Raw genomic sequence first — 12,575 nt, 5'->3', positions numbered from 1 at the left:
CCTGAGTTTGTGTGTTTGTTTTTGAAGTATAATTGACCTACAACACTATGTTATATCTTGTGTGTATATTTCATATGAGAAACTGACAAAGTATAATAAATGAGTATAATAAAACACATTTATATACAGGCCCCAGGTATATCTTTTAATGGAAAATGATTAAATATAAGAAATTATTAAGTATTAGCTAGCTGATTTTCTATGGAGCCTCCTCAACAAATATTTTTATAAAGTGCCCTTTATAAATTAAATCAGCAAATACTTATCATATATTGTAACAACAATTTTCTATCAACATTTCATCAACAAAGTTTTCAAGAAAATATTTTAGATTAAAATGCTCTATATAATTCTATTAAATGAAAGAAAATAATCAGAATATTTCTGTATTATAATATTTCTAAATGAATCTAACATAAGTCAATTTTATTGATCTGCTCTTAGATCTTTGTATTAAAATGGGGAATATATGATATCACCTTTATTTTCTCTAAGTTATAAAAATTACCGTGTTTCTAATGCACACCAGATATGTGCAAAATCCATTTCTTTTCGGTTATAAAATCTGTTTTGTAGTACTAGGGAGGCTACTTTCATTTACATGTTAATTGAAAAGAAAATAGTGGGAAAATGTTAGCAAGATGATAAAAAGAAGCCTATTTATCCCACCTAAACTTCGGTGTCACTTACTCATTCCTGTTAGATAGAAAAATAACAAGACTATCCAATTAATTACTCATATAGATTGCAATTTTGCAGCTATCTCCTGGCAAAAATTAGAAATCTATTAATCAATGAAAATGGAATGAATCATAAGCTTCCCTTCCCCCTACACACAACTTTAATTTTTGTCTGATATGGGCTGGGGTTTTTGTGTAGATTTGAAGATGAAAAAGCTCATTTATTTAGACAGATTTCATTCCTAAAATGTTCCATTAGTCTCTGCTGTTATGAAGTCAAACTACTCTGTACAAAATCTTGTTTAGTTTTCAAGATGACAGCCTTGCTATCCCTAAAGAATGGCTAGAATGGTGTGATATGTTTATAACTCCCTTGTTTTCAGTATAATTGAGAAAATACTATTTATAAAGCAGAGGGAGCTGTATTACTTCATATATTTAATCATACTGAAAAATATCTGGTGAAAATTATAGTAATATTTCCTATTCAATCAACTACATGTATGTGAGTAAAATAGCTAACTGTTTAGCTAAATAAAAAAACCCTACCTATCCATCTTATTTTTGTGGGAAAATATAATATTTGTAAGGACATATGTATTTCAGGTTGACTGTCTTCTAAACTCCTGCATATTTTTTTGTTTATCTTTGGGATAGCTTGATCTAATGTCTCTTATTCAAACCTGCAGAGGATTCTGTGCTTGATAATAATTATAATTTCAATTCTCTATCAAAATAATTAAATGACATATATATGACTAATTCTAAGTTTATTACAAAAAAAAATAAATCACTGGATTTAGAAAGGGGACAAACAAGGAAATACCAAATCATTCCCTTGTATAAAAGGTAATATTTTTAACTTAAGCAAACTCTATCAAAAAGCAAATTGAGCAATAGATAAATACTAGTTGTCATGAGATAAAATGTAAATAGTAGTTTTAAATGGATATCTTTATATTTTCATAAAATCTATTAACACTACATCTATAAAAAGATTTTTGAGGCTTCCTTTAAGCCAATTAGAAACATCCCCACAAACCATGCCTCTGAACTCTGAAGAGTTTTGAAATTTAACAGTAAGAAAAGGAAGAAAATGTAAAGTTAGTCACTACTCATTTCATCCTATATCTTGGAAAAATTGTTTTACTGTGCCAAAACTAGAAGAAAAAGTGTCTCAGCTCTTCTTAATACTATTAACTCCTGAAGAGATTTTCTGAGAAATCCATCACCTCACACCCTCAACTCCTTCACCTCCATCATCTATCCATGAAGATCTCAATGGAATTTCCCTTGCTGCAAGCCCTCTGCCCACTTCAGTCCCACTAACTCTCTTTGCTATTTCTATGCTACCTCAAAGCTTAAAATAATTCTTCTCCTGGCCCAGCACTGGTAAGCCTGTGAGGCTAAGATCTGTATGCATAATGGCATAGTAAACCAACTTTTATCTGGAATCTTGCTTTATCCTTGAGCTTTCTCCTGTAATTGGGTTAATATCCTCTGTTTCAAATGCACAAGTGTTTTTAGAAGAAATTACTCCTTCATGTTTGGTCTGTGGAACAGTATAAAGGTTCTAATCTCTGATACCACAATATAACTATCATTTGTCCATTAATTCATCCATCTATACGTTATTTTGACAATATTTATTGAACATCTACTGAGTGTTAGGTAATGTTCTTGGGGCAGGGACTAAGTCATTCCATAAAACAGATAAAGTTCTTGACATCCTGGGTCTCACATTCAGGTGGAGTAAGAAATAAACAAATAAATCATGTGTACTCTATAGTTATGTGATGCCTGGTAAGAGGGACAGGGCATCTTGGGTAAGTCTGACTATTTTATAGAGAGTGATCAGGCAGAGCCTCTGTGACAAAGTCACTTTTCAGATAACAGAAAGAAGTGTCAGAGTGAGCAACTCCCACATGGAGGCATGGGAGGTTTCAGAGAGAGGAAAAAGCAAGTGCAGAGGACTTGAAATAAGAACATCCTTGGTGTGTTTGTTGCCCATAAAGGAAGTAAATAGTACTGGAAGAGAATAAACTACAGAGATGAAAGTTGAAAATGAAGTTAGAGAACCATATATGTGGTGGGGAGATTACATGTAGCTCTATAGACCACTGGAGATGTTACAGGGTTGGCGTGCATTGTATCAAATAGCTCCGATCCAGGAGGTCAACAGAAGATGCAGACCAGCAATCTCGGTCCTTGTGATAGCAAGCAAAGAATTGCAGACTACCACTTCGGGCTTAAGTGCAAAGCAGTTTATTAAAGCATGGTTACACTCTCAGAGGGAGAGCGGACTGTTTCTGTTAAGTGAAACTAGCCATCCTGTACAGGCTTAAGGGCATTTATAAGAAATGTTCATCGAGGAGGTGGGGTGCGATCATGGGTGAGCGAAAGGGGATCATTATTCGATTGACAGTCCAGAGTTACATAACAAGTTCATTATTGTGCAGGCCCTTACCCTTGATTCACTAAGAGAAGGCCACGGGCAGGGGGAGGGGCAAAACCACATGCAGATTTTATTATAGTGATGGTATAATAAGTTTGGGTTTACTATAGGTTATACGTCTGTGTAGTCTGGGCATGCACAGCCTGGGGAAGTTTCCTCATTTCACTCCACCCCCTCTTTATCAGGATAAGTTGCCTACCACCCGACCATAGTTTCACCTATATGGAGACTGCATGTTGGAAGCAAGGAGAACACTTAAGAGAATACTGAAATAGTCCAAGTGACATAGATTAGATTGCGCTACAGTGCAGGGCATGATTTGATTGTGTATGTGTTTATGTGTGTGTGTGTGTGTGTGTGTGTGTGTGTAAATTTTAAGGAAAAAACTTATTGGCTATTAACATGACTTGGATGTGGGGTGAAAGAAAAAGAGAGAGTCAAAGATTGTTCTACTTGTGACCTTGATAAAAGGTTTCTTTGAACTGGTAGGTATGAAAGTCTGATTAGAGTGAATTTAGGAAATAATTAGAGGTAAAAAATGGAGTCAGTGAGTAAGGTAATGTTTATTTAGGAGTTTGGTTTCAAGAAAGAAGGAAAAATGAGATAGTTACTGAAGGGGAATGTGAGGTCAAGACAATATATATATATTTTTGTAAATAAGAGATGTTATAGAATCTTTTGCTATTATATCTATAGAATTTGTTCTAAGAATGATACACTAGAGAAACAAAATGATGGATGAAGAAGGGTAAACTACCTGAAGCACTGTCTTTGTTATGCAAGAAGGAATGAGATCTAGTTTACAAAGGAGATTGGTTTTAGAAAGGAGTATAAGAGTTTACCGCATCCTAACAATAGTTAAAACAATTTAGATGAAAGCAAAATTTACTTATTCATGGGTAGAAGGAATGTGTGGAATATCTCTTTTGATTGATTCTATTTTCACTAAGAAATGTAAGCATGTTCATCTATTGATAACTTGCGGATGGAAGACGTAGTTCTTGAGTCTGAAAAGATGAAGAATTTGGAGAAACAAAACTAGGAAACTAGGAGAGTAGAGTAAAAAATGTAAAATGGTTAAATTAGTTCTCATGACTTGTAATTGACTGTTTTTTAGGTTCATCAGAATGGAATTTATATTGAATATGAGACTATTTTTCCTGAAGAAGATAAGAGTTTATTTTTCCCTAAATTGTATCAGTAATAGCCGAGAGAGAGAGAAAGAAAGAGAGGGAGTTTTCTTCACTTTGCTAACATTCTTACGTTGTATTATCTTAAGACTTGATTTAAGCAAAATAATTATTTCCCCGAACAGATTTTGCATATAGAGCTAATTTTTCTAATCTCATAGATGCAAGGTTAATCCCATGACTTTTCTTTTTACTTTTATATAGTAAAATTATCTAATTATCCTTAGTTCAAAATAAATTTATTTTAATGATTAAAATATCTGTCTATATGTAATGATTAATTTTATGTGTCAACTTGGCTAGGCCACGATACATAGATATTTGGTCAAATGCCAGTCTAGATTTTTCTTTGAATGTATTATTTTTAGATAAGATTAACATTTAAGCCAGTAGACTTTGAGTAGAGCAGACTACACTTCATCATGTGTGTGGGTCTTGTAAAACAAAGAATGTTGCTTGCCATCAAGTCATTAGCCATTGTAGTTCCTACCATACAGTATACCCTGAAAAGAATTCAAGATGAAGTGTTCTGTGTTTTGCATATAGGGACCCCTAAATAGTTCAGATAGTTCAGATTCAAATTCCAAAAAAGAATTTCAATGACCTCAGATTCTTGTATCTTCCAATACATAAAAAAGCACTAAAATGATTAACTTGAGGTATCTGTTCATTGTGAGTAGAAGTAATATTTTTATGCTTGACTACATGTATGACCCAGCCAAAAAATTCATATGTATATACTAGCCCCTCCCTATCTCTTCAGAGCAGTTCCTCAGAGCTATCTGAGGGACTTCTCCCAGGCTATAGTCTTCAGTAAGGTCCCCAAATAAAACTGAAGCTCACAGTTCATGTGGTGCATTGTTTTCAGTTGACAGCCTAATCCAATCAGTTGAAGGCTTTAATGCAAAAGAGACTGAGCTCCCTAAAGGAAAAGGGAATTCTACCAGCTGACTGCCTTTGGACTCAAACTGCAAGTCTTCCCTGGATCTCTAGTCTGCTAGCTTGGCCTGAAGATTTTGGATTTGGCAGCCTCTACAATCACATGAGCCAATTTCTTAAAACCTCTCTCTATATATCTATCTCTGAATCTATCAATCTATCTGTATCTATCTATCCATCTATCTACATATACACACATACACACACACATGCACATCCTATTCTGTTTCTCTGGAGAAACCTGACTAATAATATACTATATAATAGGCAAACTCTGAATCATATTTCTGAATCATATTTCAAGTTCAACTTATATTCTTCTGACCTAACCTGCTCTAACAGGACACCTGAAGTGAGTACAATTGATTTTCTTTCTAATTTTCCCTAGTCTTATGCTTCTTTTCCTCACAATCTCTCCAACTTGCTAAACATGGTTTATGAGCATTCCAGTGTTGTAGCAGTAGCCAGGTCAGGTCTAGTTGACTAGTACTATCACGATCTATCACTGACATCCTCTAAGTTTAGTGGGTAATCAAACTATCTCTTGTGGAAAGCTTTGTGGACTTTTCAGAGACTGTTCTCTACTGGGGATCCCTCATCTGTATTTCACTTAAGAGAAGTCATACTTGCACCATATGGCCACTTAAAATCCCTCCTGTAACTCTTCTGAGAGGGTCCACACCTCCTCAAGGCAGTCAGTTGAGAAAGATTTAAAAATATCTGGTCTCCATCCCCACTTTTAGTCCCTGAGAGAAAGATCTCATAATTTTGTGCCCCAACAAACTCTGGGAGGATTCCTCATGAAGATACCTCTCCTGGTTCTGTCCTTCACAAAGTCTTCATGAAACTACCTCTCCTGGCTCTGTAAGCAGACTGCAGGGGAGAAATATCAAAATTTGTTTGGTCTTTCATAAAGCCACTTGACTGAACCTGACTTGAGAGAGAAAATAATTCAATCCCTTTCTTCATTGTGAGACAAGAGAATATATTACAGAGCTGTGATATTTACCAAAGAAATTCTAATCTCCAATTTCTTGAGATCTTAATTTAAATCACTTTATATCCACAACCTGAATCAGCCACTAGTGCTACAAAATATAATTGTTAAACCTAAGTGAAGCAAAATGTTTTCATTCGATAGTTTCTATTTTCCTCTGTATCTCAGAACCATAAATTCTAATTCTAAGGAAACAATATGTAATTCTTAACATAAATATTTACATGATCTTTCCTATTCCAAATAAGGATACTAATTATAAGGCATTGTTGTTGGGATTGTTTTGTTTTTTGTGTTGATTTCTTTTTTAAAGTTTGCTCATTTCTGGTATATAATTAATCTCCTTTATTCCTTTAAGATTTAATCATATATTTCCATCAGACACATCGAACAAAAGTACATGAACACATAATGAATAAACTTACATACTTTAACAATTGTGTGAGGATCCTGGCAGTTTATGCTAATAACCTGAAGTTTGGCTGAACCCAAATGAATGAGCTCCTGGCCACTCAAATAAGAGAATAAAATGTGAAGAAGTTCACAGGCGAATTCTATCAAACATTTAGAGAAGAGCTAACACTTATCCTTCTCAAACTCTTCCAAAATACAGCAGAGGAAGGAACACTCCCAAACTCATTCTATGAGGCTACCATCACCCTGATACCAAAACTAGACAAAGATGTCACAAAGAAAGAAAACTACAGGTCAGTATCACTGATGAACATGGATGCAAAAATCCTCAACAAAACACTAGCAAACAGCATCCAACAGCACATTAAAAGGATCATACACTATGATCAAGTGGGGTTTATCCCAGGAATGCAAGGATTCTTCAATATACACAAGTCAATCAATGTGATATATGCTATTAACAAATTGAAGGAGAAAAACCATATGCTCATCTCTAGAGATGCAGAGAAAGCCTTTGACAAAATTCAACACCCATTTATGATAAAAACCCTGCAGAAAGTAGACATAGAAGGAACTTTCCTCAACATAATAAAGGCCATATATGACAAACCCACAGCCAACATCGTCCTCAATGGTGAAAAACTGAAAGCATTTCCACTAAGATCAGGAATCAAGGCAAGGTTGCTCACTCTCACCACAATTATTCAACATAGTTTTGGAAGTTTTAGCCACAACAATCAGAGAAGAAAAAGAAATAAAAGGGATCCAAATTGGAAAAGAAGAAGTAAAGCTGTCACTGTTTGCAGATGACATGATACTATACATAGAGAATCCTAAAGATGTTACCAGAAAACTACTAGAGCTAATCAGTGAATTTGGTAATGTAGCAGGATACAAAATTAATGCACAGAAATCTCTTGCATTCCTATACACTAATGATGAAATATCTGAAAGTGAAATTAAGAAAACATTCAAATTTACCATTGCAACAGAAGGAATAAAATATCTAGGAATAAACCTACCTAAGGAGACTAAAGACCTGTATGCAGAAAATTATAAGACACCGATGAAAGAAATTAAAGATGATATAAATAGATGGAGAGATATACCATGTTCTTGGATTGGAAGAATCAACATTGTGAAAATGACTCTACTACCCAAAGCAATCTACAGATTCAATGCAATCCCTATCAAACTACCACTGGCATTTTTCACAGAACTAGCACAAAAATTTTCACAATTTGTATGGTACACAAAAGACCCCAAATAGCCAAAGCAATCTTGAGAACGAAAAACAGAGCTGGAGGAATCAGGTTGCCAGACTTCAGACTATACTACAAAGCTACAGTAATCAAGACATTAGAACAAAAACATAAATATATATATCAATGGAACAGGATAGAAAGCCGAGAGATAAACCCATGCACACATGGTCACCTCATCTTTGATAAAGGAGGCAAGAATATACAATGGAGAAAAGACAGCTTCTTCAATAAGTGGTGATGGGAAAACTGGACAGCTACATGTAAAAGAATGAAATTAGAACACTCCCTAACACCATACACAAAAATAAACTCAAAATGGATTAAAGACATAAATGTAAGGCCAGACACCATCAAAATCTTAGAGGAAAACATAGGCAGAACACTCTATGACATAAATCACAGCAAGATCCTTTTTGACCCACCTTTTTGAGAAATGGAAATAAAAACAAAAATAAACAAATGGGACCTAATGAAACTCAAAAGCTTTTGCACAGCAAAGGAAACCATAAACAAGATGAAAAGACAACCCTCAGAATGGGAGAAAATATTTGCAAACAAAGCAACTGACAAAGGATTAATCTCCAAAATTTACAAGCAGCTCATGCAGCTCAATATCAGAAAAACAAACAACCCAATCCAAAAATGGGGAGAAGACCTACATAGACATTTCTCCAAAGAAGATATACAGATTGCCAGCAAACACATGAAAGAATGCTCAACATCATTAATCATTAGAGAAATGCAAATCAAAACTACAATGAGGTATCATCTCACACTGGTCAGAATGGCCATCATCAAAAAATGTACAAACAATAAATGCTGGAGAGGGTGTGGAGAAAAGGGATCCCTCTTGCACTATTGTTGGGAATGTAAATTGATACAGCCACTATGGAGAACAGTATAGAGGTTCATTAAAATACTAAAAATAGAGCTACCATATGACCTAGCAATCTCACTACTGGGCACATAACCTGAGAAAACCATAATTCAAAAAGAGTCATGTACCACCATGTTCATTGCAGCTCTATTTACTGTAGCCAGGACATGGAAGCAACCTAATTGTCCATCAACAGATGAATGGATAAAGAAGATGTGGCACATATATATAATGAAATATTACTCAGCCATAAAAAGGAACAAAACTGAGTTATTTGTAGTGAGGTGGATGGACCTAGAGACTGTCATTCAGAGTGAAGTAAGTCAGAAAGAGAAAAACAAATACCGTATGCAAACACATATATGTGGAAACTAAAAATAGAAAAAAATGGTCATGAAGAACCTAGGAGCAATATTGGAATAAAGATGCAGACCTACTACAGAATGGACTTGAGGATACAGGGAAGGGGAAGGAGAAGCTGGGACAAAGTGAGAGAGTGGCATGGACATATATACACTACCAAACGTAAAATAGATAACTACTGGGAAGCAGCCGCATAGCACAGGAAGATCAGCTCGGTGCTTTGTGACCACGTAGAGGCATGGGGTAGGGAGGGTGGACGGAGATGCTAGAGGGAGGAGATATGGGGATATATGTATATGTATAGCTGATTCTCTTTGTTATAAAGCAGAAACTAACACACCATTGTAAAGCAATTATACTCCAATAAAGATGTTAAAAAAATGTGAAGAAGTTTACATACACAAATGGTTTTACTCATTAACTAAAAAATACAGATGACTTTCTGTTGAAATCTAAAATGAGTATTTCTTTTGTTGAGTATTAGAATATACTTTTCCTTTCTATGTTCAACTAATCTACAACAAAGGAGGCAAGAATATACAATGGAGAAAAGAGAGTATCTTCAGTAAGTGGTGCTGGGAAAACTGGACAGCTACATGTAAAAAAATAAAATTAGAACACTCTCTAACACCATGCACAAAAATAAACTTGAAGTGGACCAAAGACCTAAATATAAGGCCAGACATTATAACTCTTAGAGAAAAACTCAGGCAGAACACTCTTTGATATAAATCACAGCATTATCTTTTTTGATCCACCTCCTAGAGTAATGAAAATAAAAACAAAAATGAACAAATGGGACCTAAATAAATTTAAAAGCTTCTGCATAGCAAAGGAAATCATAAACAAAATGAAAAGACAACCCACAGAATGGGAGAAAATATTTGCAAACAAAGTGACCAATAAGGGATAAATTTCCAAAATATACAAACAGCTCATGCAGCTGTATGTCAAAAAAACCAAGCAACCCAACCTAAAAACGGACAGAAGATCTAAATAGACATTTCTCCACAGAAGACATACAGATAACTAAAAAGCACATGAAAAACGCTCAGCATCACTAATTATCTGAGAAATGCAAATCAAAACTACAATGAGGTATTCACACTGGTCAGAATGGCCATCATCAAAAAGTCTACAAAGAATAAATGCTGGAGAGGCTGTGGAGCAAAGGGAGCCCCTCCTACACTGTTCGTGGGAATGAAAATTGGTACAACCATCAGGGAGAACAGTATGGAGGTTCCTTAAAACACTAAAAATTGAACTGCCATATGATCCAGCAATCCCACTCCTGGGAATATATCCAGATAAAACCATAATTTGAAAAGATATATGCACCTCAGTATTCATAGCAGCACTATTTAAAATAGCCAAGACACCATCCTCAGGCTGACCATGGTGGACGTTTTGAGCGCAGTTGATTTGTAGCCTGTGCGCCCTGCACCACCTCCTGTGGAAGCTTAAGCCGGCTGTGTAGCTTTCTCCCTTTGTCTCATAACGATGTCCACCAATGAGAATGCTAATTCACCATCTGCCCGCCTTAACAGGTTCGAGAACAAGGGGAAAGACAGTCCAGAAATGAGGCGGCGCCGAATAGAAGTTAATGTGGAGCTCAGGAAAGCTAAGAAGGGTGACCAGATGCTGAAAAGGAGAAATGTCAGCTCTTTTCCAGATGATGCTGCTTTCCACTGCAGGAAAACTGCAACAACCAGGGCACTGTAAATCGGTCTGTTGATGACATTGTCAAAGGCATAAATAGCAACAATTTGGAAAGCCAGCTCCAAGCTACTCAAGCTGCTAGGAAACTGCTTTCCAGGGAAAAAGAGCCCCCTATAGTCAGCATAATCCGGGCTGGTTTGATTCCAAAATTTGTGTCCTTCTTGGCAGAACTGATTGTAGTCCCATTCAGTTTGAATCTGCTTGGGCCCTCACTAACATTGCTTCTGCGACATCAGAACAGACCAAGGCTGTGGTAGATAGAGGTGCTATCCTAGCATTCATTTCCCTGTTGGCATCTCCCCACGCTCACATCAGTGAACAAGCTGTATGGGCTCTAGGAAACATTGCAGGTGATGGCTCGGTCTTCCGAGACTTGGTTATCAAGCACGGTGCAGTTGACCCACTGTTGGCACTTTTGGCAGTTCCTGATTTGTCATCTTTAGCATGTGGTTACTTACGTAATCTTACCTGGACACTTTCAAATCTTTGTCGCAACAAGAATCCTGCACCCCCCCTTAGATGTTGTTGAGCAAATTCTTCCTACTTTAGTTCATCTCCTGCATCACGATGATCCAGAAGTTTTAGCTGGTGCCTGCTGGGCTATTTCCTACCTTATCGATGGTCCAAATGAATGGATTGAAATGGTTGTGAAAACTGGGGTTGTACCCCAACTTGTGAAGCTTTCAGGAGCTACTGAATTGCCAATTGTGACTCTTGTGCTAAGAGCCATAGGGAATATTGTCACTGGGACAGATGAACAGACTCAGGTTGTAGTAGATGCAGGAGTACTTGCCATCTTTCCCAGCCTGCTAACAAACTCCAAAACTAATATTCAGAAGGAAGCTACGTGGACAATGTCAAACATCACGGCTGGCCACCAGGACCAGATACATCAAGTTGTAACTCATGGATTAGTCCCATTCCTTGTTGGCATTCTCTATAAGGCCGACTTTAGGACACAAAAGGAAGCTGTATGGGCTGTGACCAACTACACAAGTGGTGGAACAGTTGAGCAGATCGTATACCTTGTTCATTGTGGCATAATAGAACTGTTGATGAACCTCCTAACTGCGAAAGACACTAAAATTATTCTGGTTATTCTGGATGCCATCTCAAATATCTTTCAGACTGCTGAGAAACTAGGTGAAAATGAGAAACTTAGTATAAGGATTGAAGAATGTGGAGGTTTGGACAAAATTGAAGCTCTACAAAACCATGAAAATGAGTCTGTGTACAAAGCTTCATTAAACTTGATTGAGAAGTATTTCTCTATGGAGGAAGAGGAAGATCAAAATGTTGTGCCAGAAACTACCTCTGAAGGGTATACATTCCAAGTTCAGGATGGCACTGCTGGGACCTTCAACTTTTAGATTGTACATGTGAGGCATAAAGTCGTTTGTTGTGTACTATGTCTGGTGGAAGTTTGTCTTACTGTTTCTCTACTAAGAACTCTTTACATGTGGTTTGTTATTGTAGCACTTTTTACAAAGAAACTATACTTAAGCAGTTCCAAACTGTACATACTGTATGAAGTTTCTCCTCTCAATGGGTTTCTTATTTCTATGTGGAATTTCATATCTTGCAGTGTCCTGTGAATAAAGATTAATTTCCACTCTTTTCTTTAAAGAAAATAAAAAATAAAATAGCCAAGACATGGAAGCAACATAAATGTCCAT

General features: G+C 36.2%; 1 pseudogene; it reads left to right on the top strand.

The window, feature by feature from the left end:
* Positions 1-10,659: 10,659 nt before the first annotated feature.
* Positions 10,660-12,269, top strand: LOC103080440 (importin subunit alpha-1 pseudogene; annotated as a pseudogene).
* The last annotated feature ends 306 nt before the right edge of the window (positions 12,270-12,575 follow it).

Source organism: Lipotes vexillifer, unplaced genomic scaffold (genome assembly GCF_000442215.2).
Source record: "Lipotes vexillifer unplaced genomic scaffold, Lipotes_vexillifer_v1.1 scaffold175, whole genome shotgun sequence".
Taxonomy (NCBI): Eukaryota; Metazoa; Chordata; class Mammalia; order Artiodactyla; family Lipotidae; genus Lipotes; species Lipotes vexillifer.
The sequence above is the reverse complement of the archived record's forward strand: the minus strand, read 5'-3'. Positions and strand labels throughout refer to the sequence as shown.